The sequence below is a fragment of the Eurosta solidaginis genome, chromosome 3, assembly GCF_040869045.1.
Source record: "Eurosta solidaginis isolate ZX-2024a chromosome 3, ASM4086904v1, whole genome shotgun sequence".
In the NCBI taxonomy this organism is placed as follows: domain Eukaryota; kingdom Metazoa; phylum Arthropoda; class Insecta; order Diptera; family Tephritidae; genus Eurosta; species Eurosta solidaginis.
In genome coordinates, this window is record NC_090321.1 from 10809228 (window position 1) to 10817293 (window position 8066).

An 8066-nucleotide genomic window follows, 5' to 3' on the forward strand; every position below is an offset into this window, starting at 1 on the left:
TAAATATCTATATAAATTGGCAACGATACACTCAAATTTCATTTTAGTATATTTCACATATAATTCTTGCATTGTTTTTACTTAATATAAAAGTTTTTATTAAATCAATCGCGCTTTTGTAGCAACATTCACATTTATGTATATATATATTTTATTGATGACATTACAAAGCTGTGCTGCCACATCTAAAAAACGGAACAAGTGCAGAATCGAAAAATAACTTATAAAAATATATTTCATCTGATGTATATATATCTTTAACTTTTCTAGTCTTTATTTACCAAAAATTTGAAAAAGCTCTTTTTTGCATTCGTGAACGAGCTGATATTACCTTATAACTCTTATGTTTATTGTTATGTTAGCCGATCCAACAACGGCTGCGCCAAGCACAGTAATTCTGCGTAGAACACCTTTCCGCGTAGGCGGCCTTCGGCCGCGCTTATTTAAAATAACCCTGGGCTACGCCATGCCAAGTCCGGGTGTGTGGTATAACCGTGGCTACCGCCACGGTGATGTCCTTCCGCATATTACCTTATAACTCTTATGTTTATTGTTATGTTAGCCGATCCAACACCGGCTGCGCCATGCACAGTAATTCTGCGTAGAACACCTTTCCGCGTAGGCGGCCTTCGGCCGCGCTTATTTAAAATAACCCTGGGCTACGCCATGCCAAGTCCGGGTGTGTGGTATAACCGTGGCTACCGCCACGGTGATGTCCTTCCGCATATTACCTTATAACTCTTATGTTTATTGTTATGTTAGCCGATCCAACACCGGCTGCGCCATGCACAGTAATTCTACGTAGAACACCTTTCCGCGTAGGCGGCCTTCGGCCGCGCTTATTTAAAATAACCCTGGGCTACGCCATGCCAAGTCCGGGTGTGTGGTATAACCGTGGCTACCGCCACGGTGATGTCCTTCCGCATATTACCTTATAACTCTTATGTTTATTGTTATGTTATCCGATCCAACACCGGCTGCGCCATGCACAGTAATTCTGCGTAGAACACCTTTCCGCGTAGGCGGCCTTCGGCCGCGCTTATTTAAAATAACCCTGGGCTACGCCATGCCAAGTCCGGGTGCGTGGTATAACCGTGGCTACCGCCACGGTGATGTCCTTCCGCATATTACCTTATAACTCTTATGTTTATTGTTATGTTATCCGATCCAACACCGGCTGCGCCATGCACAGTAATTCTGCGTAGAACACCTTTTCGCGTAGGCGGCCTTCGGCCGCGCTTATTTAAAATAACCCTGGGTTACGCCATGCCAAGTCCGGGTGCGTGGTATAACCGTGGCTACCGCCACGGTGATGTCCTTCCGCATAGTAGTAAAAATATATATTTTCCTTTTTCTTTATTAACTGAAAGGTGGCACGTTAATATTTATATTTGTTTTTTCTTTGTTGATGTGGCAGCACAGCTTTGTAATGTCATCGATAAAATATATACATACATAAATGTGAATGTTGCTACAAAAGCGTGATTTATTTAATAAAAACATTTAAATAAAGTAAAAACAATGCAAGAATTATATGTGAAATATACTAAAATGAAATTTAAGTGTATCGTTGCCAATTTATATAGATATTTATGTGCATACAGGTTTTGAAAGATGTGTAAATTGTAACTGAAAGTGCTATAGAAATTTGCTAAATTTGCAAACTTTAACATCAAATAACTCGTAAACTATAAGTCTGCGCACTTTAAGTTATATATATTTGTGATCGGGAAAACTCCCTCTTTCATTTGATACCAAGTTTAACCCCGAACTCGGGGGGTGCTAAACTAAATCGCTGCCATTTTTTATTTGGTTTATCGAAATCTACTAAAACCGAAATTGGAAGCCGAAAAAGCATACAATAGACATTTCTTCTTATTTCGAAGCTTGAAAAGAATATCACCCTATCTTGGCCGAAGTTTCGAAAATGCCTTATCTGTGAATTCTGAAATACAGAGTAATTCAATCGTTAACACTGCATTTTTTAAAAAGATTTTTGCCAGAGCATTTTTGAAATTTATTTTTAATCTGGGAGACTTTCCAATAGTTTCATGACCACAGAAGTTTCAAAAATAAAGGTACCTCACCTTGTACTATTTGACAAAACTGTCCCTATTCTGGAAATTTCAGTAAAAAAATGTCCGAAACTTTTATTGCACATCTTTTCGTTTTACTTTATTCTGTACGAAAATAAGAAAATTCGGCCTAGTAGCCTTTTCCATTTCAGAAAGGTCGTTTATTTTGAACGACTCTGTTATAACTCCGATTTCGAAAATTCGGCACCAAAACCATAAATCAATCAGATGTTCCGACGTTTGAACTTACTTTAGGCTGGGTCTACGGTACGGAAGAAACTTTAAAGATCCAGAGCCATGGGACTGATAAGCTTGAACTAGCTGACATCATGAGACCACGAACCCTAATACTGGTTCCTCTAACCCCCAGACGAAATTTTTAACGTTCGTCCAGGGAACAGTCCGTCCATAAGACAGTATGAGGTTAGATTCGTGATCGAGTGACTTTATGACTTACGATGTTTCCTGTTAGTGAATGAAAAATCCAAGCGGAAGTGACATAACTATAAGAGAACGGAAAAGAGAGGACAAAGTATACAAAATGAAAATTCATGAAGATTAGGTAAAAGCGTGCATGATTTCTCAGGAGAATAGTCGAACGGCTGTTCATCAAGCAGGAAATTTTAAAGAAGGCACGGTTTCCGACGACCTTTTTTACTCATTTACGGAGGTAGTAAGGCGTGGATTGAAAATTTATTATTGAAATCTGTCTGGCATGAGGACCAAAGCTGACCTGGTGTACAAGTTTAGCGCGAAGTTAGATTATGACATCTTCGTATTCGTGGAAACATGGCTTAATGAAACATTTTTTGATTCTGAGTTTTTTGATTCCAACCTTTTTAATGTATTTCGCAAGGATCGTTATGCAGAAAAAACTCACCTCAATCGAGGCGGTGGTGTTTTATGATACTTGCTGGACCAGATCTGCGTTTGCTTAACTGGCACCACCTCGCAAGGTTCTCTGTACGTTATGGCATCATATGTACCACCTTCGAGCGCACTTGGGTTATACAAGGCTCACACAGACAATATTGTTTCTTTAGCTTTAAGTGATTTAAGTGATAACCATCTCTGTGTGCTAGGTGATTTTAACCTATGTAATGTCAATTGGTCACTCAGTTTATCTAATAACGGCCTTACGCCTTCTAATCTTTCTGGAAATCATGAATTGTACCTCATTGATAATTTATTGAGCCTAAATTTATTTCAAATTAACAATAATGTTAATTCTCTAAACAGACTTTTAGATCTTGTATTTATTAGTGATAATATTAACTGTGAAGTAAGGGAGTGCATGAACCCTATTACGCCTAGTGACAGGCATCATTTGTCTCTGATTACTACAGTTAATTTTTATTGTTTTGCTTCCGAGAATTTTGAAAGCAGTGTTTCTTTAAATTTTAATTCATTTGATTTCTCCGGTTTTAATGATTGCTTATTTCAAATAAACTGGGAGGAGCTACTTGAGGGACTTGATACTGCTAATAGCTTCCGCACTTTCAAAACTATTTTATACAACCACTGCTTGGATTGGATCCCGGTTAAAAGAAAAATATCCTATAAATTGCCATGGTATTCAAGGGACTTAAAGAAATTGAAGAATCTTAGGAACAAATACTTTAAAAAATTCAAAAACTCGAAGAATCATTTGTTTTTTACTAAATACAAGTTTTATCTTAGGAGTTTCAACAATTTGGATAAGAATCTATACACCAATTACATTCGTAACATTGAGTCGAGCATAAAGTCAAATCCGAATTCCTTCTGGAATTACATAAAGTCAAAAAAAATGCTGCGCCAGTGTCCCAACAGGTGTTTTTCTCGATCACAATTCTGCGAATTCTCCAACTGAAATAGCCAATTTATTTGCGGAGTTTTTCAAATCGAATTTTGACCCAGAAGATAGTAATAATCAAATATTTGAATTTCCGGAGAGTCAGGACTGCGCTGTTAACTTTGGATCGCTATGTCTCTCTTCTGAGGATATTAGTAAAGCCATTAATAAATTAAAATCCTCCTATCGGTCTGATGCTGATGGCTTGTGCCCTATAGTGCTAAAGTACTGTCCAGCTGTAATATATCCGTTAAGACTGATCTTCAATAAATCCTTGTCTTCTGGGACGTTCATTAATGATTGGAAATTAACTTCCATTACCCCAGTCTTTAAAAGTAGTAACAAGAACGATGTCCGCAACTACAGGCCCATATCCAAGCTGTTTACTATTTCCAAGATTTTTGAGCATGCCGTCAATGCAAAGCTAAGTTTTGCTGTTAAATCTCTCATTTCTCCCTATCAACATGGATTTGTCACTGGCAGGTCAACTGTTTCTAATCTTGCTGTCTTTAGTGAATATTGTATAGTCATTTTCTGCTGGGCTTCAAGTGGATTGCATCTACACAGATTTCTCTAAAGCTTTTGATAGAGTTTCTCATAGAGTTTTACTAGGAAAATTAGCTTCTCTTGGCTTTCATTCCTCGTTTCTGCTATGGATTGCCTCTTATTTATTTAACAGGCAATGTGTTGTTAATATTGATGGTGTATCCTCCAGGCCTTTTGTTGCCACTTCTGGTGTACCTCAGGGTAGTATATTGGGACCGTTATTTTTTATTATTTTTATCAACGACATTAGTAGTTGCTTCTCGTTCAACAAGTGTTTGCTTTACGCTGATGACCTGAAGCTATTCTCAGCAATTAAGGGGCCAGATGATGCCTCAATATTACAAAATGACATTAACAAACTCTACCGCTGGTGCGAGGAATCTCATCTTTCCTTGAACCCCGCCAAATGTTTCCACATAACTTATGTGAAGTGTTTGCTTTACGCTGATGACCTGAAGCTATTCTCAGCAATTAAGGGGTCAGATGATGCCTCAATATTACAAAATGACACAAACTCTACCGCTGGTGCGAGGAATCTCATCTTTCCTTGAACCCCGCCAAATGTTTCCACATAACTTATGTGAAAACAACTAGTGCACTACATACGATTTACAGAATTTCAAATTGTGAGCTTCAGTGTGTTAATGAGATTAAAGATCTTGATATTATCTTTTATAGTAAGTTCTCGTTTAACAATCACGTAAACTATATAACTGCTAAATCATATTCTATGCTTGGTTTCGTTAAGCGTAATACTATAAAATTCTCAAATCCGTATACGATCAAGTTATTATTCACGGCCTTTGTTAGGTCGCGTTTGGAATATGCAGTTTTTATTTGGAGGCCAATCCAGCAGACAGCTGTAAATAGAATAGAGCGTATACAGAAGATCTCTCTTAAATATGCTCTTCGACCTTTAAACTTCTCTGAACCTATGCCTCCTTATCCTTCTCGTCTCTTGCTATTAAACCTTAAGACCTTGTTGGATCGTAGATCTATTATCTGCTTAAGTTTCGATTATAACATTATTAATGGGTTTATTGACTACCCGTACTTGCTGGAGCGGTTTCGATTTAATGTCCCTCAACGTTCTCTCCCAAATTTCTATCCCTTTTATGGTGATAATCTTAGAACTAATTATGCCTGTAATGCTCCTATTGCCCGTGCTATACGTGAGTTTAACTCCTGAGCGTCACGGTTTCCTTGGATTTTTTACTACCAAGGTTTAAATTTTTAATTATTTTAAACTCTGCATTTTAAGTTCTCCGGTCTATATATGTATATAAGTTTCATACTTTTAGCTCTACATTGAATTTAAGAACTATTTAATATATTTAGTCTGAAAGGATTTATTCCATTGACTGCAAATAAATGAAATGAAATGAAATGAAATCTAGGGCAGGAAGATATGAACAAGGTGGTTGTAAGACAAGTCAAGCTTCACAGCTAAAGATAAAAAATCGTAAATGGCTTTAACTGTTTTGAAACCAGAATTTAATATGAAAAGAATGTCAGTTTTTAAGTTCAAGGGGAAACACTCTCTGTTGAAAATAAATGTTCCATTTACACTGTGTAGGCAATTCAGAAGTGAAGTCTTACTCTCTTACTATGGCTCCTAATAATATCTGCCCTGACAAAGGAAGCACAAGCGAACATCGGCATAGTCACGGCGGAATCATACAAGGTGTAAGCACGGTAACATACCTATAAATATAAAAACAAAGTTCCATGTACATACTTTGTTCTTGTAAGTCGATGAACTAATGTCAAAATCGGCCTGCACCGGAAGTTAAAGTGTCAAATCATATTAAAAAAGTAGCAATCAGCTGCTTCTGCCATGGACATAGTACAGCAGAATTGAAATCCTCTCTTTTTGAAAAAAAATAACGTTCTAGAATTCTCTCATCATAATTGTACTATGTATGGCTCGAAGTCATGAACGATGTCGGTTGAGTATTAGATCGATTTTGTAGTATGCAGGAGGAGACGATATATATAGTTTCCCGTTATGCGGACGACGTGTATCGAAGGGAGTTTAATAAAGAACTGTACGTGCTCCACGCAAGTTTGAACATAGTGCAATTAACGAAGGCCCAAAGGCTAGACAAACTAGATACATATTTTTATGCGATTTAGATAAAAAAGTTTCGCCTTAGAAATTTTTCTATCGATAACCGAATTCGGCTGCAGAGAGAGGAAAAGGACTCAACTAAATTAAGGAAATCAGGTGGATGAAGACTTGATCATCCTTGATATTGCAAATTGGCATGACCTCTTTGCGAGACAGCAAAAATGTCTCTCGAAACGAATAAACATCATGATCTATAAGTTTGTTATCACACCTGTATGCACATATGTCACCCCTCGACAGTGGTTTGGGAAAAATTCCAAATGTTTTTCTGACATGAAAACCTTCTCATATGCCTTGTCTAGACCGGTCTGTTATGGCAGTTGAACTGAATGCTTTGTGGAAAAGGATTACAGCGGCATCTTTAGCGTGTTACTGCTTCTGCCATGGACATAGTACAGTGTCAGTGTCTGCCGGTTCTTGTGTTTACTGTATAAACTTCATGCAAAAGCTTTGAAAAGCTTTACTGTTAACTTCAACAATATATTTTCGCCCTAACAAGTAATCCGTATGTTAAAAGTCATTCTAGCACTTATTTAGGTATGTTGTATGTACCACTTGCATTCAAAATTATTTTACTGAAGTAGACACTCATGTTTTCGTGTGCACAGCCGAATATAAAGTCGGACGGACGGAGGGACAAAGTAGGTACTAATGGCGTTTGACTGTTGAATTGGGGACCTTGAAATACGTCCTCCTTTATGAGAAGTTTGGATGTAAACAGTCCAGTTTTTTTAAGCGGCGAGTTTGTACGTGGCACTATAATTGTAAAGGCCTATGAACAAATAGCGCATTATTACTTTATGTTTATTTACGCGAGAATATCAATACAACCGGCTTTTTTATAAGGAACTTGTAATATGAGAGCTAGTTAAATAAAACTCACCGCTCACCGCTTTCAGTAATTAAACACACTACTCATGGGCACTAGTGATGTACAGAACTGAGGAAGCAAATACATAGTACTGAGTTCTTTGAATGGCTGGCGAACTAAGCTACTTAGGTAGTCTGGATAGATAACAGCTTATTTTCAGTCATAGATCAGCTATGGATCGTTGACTTTATTAGGAGTCATCTGCATAGTACAGAATACTAACTACTTCTGGGAGGGAAAGGAGATTCAAATTGGAGAAATTAAAAAAAAAAATGGAAGAAGCTAGCACCCTGTGGCACCTCTTCTTCGATTTTCTAAACTTTTTTTTCAACATACAATTGTCTACCATTCAGATAGTTGTCAGTTCATCCTTTTAAACAGAGGGTAAGGATAACCTCTCTATGACTTGAAGTAACGTACCATTGGTGGTGGCCGAGCTCTACGAGTAAGGTCAATATTTAATTAATATTTCATTTCCATATACCTAGCGATTTCGCTCCCATGCGTTACAACCCGCTTGGGCTTCTATCGGTTTAAGGCAGCACATGGCGGAACTATACAAGGTGGCAGCACGGTGAGAGTTAATTTGTACTTTTTTAATATGATTTG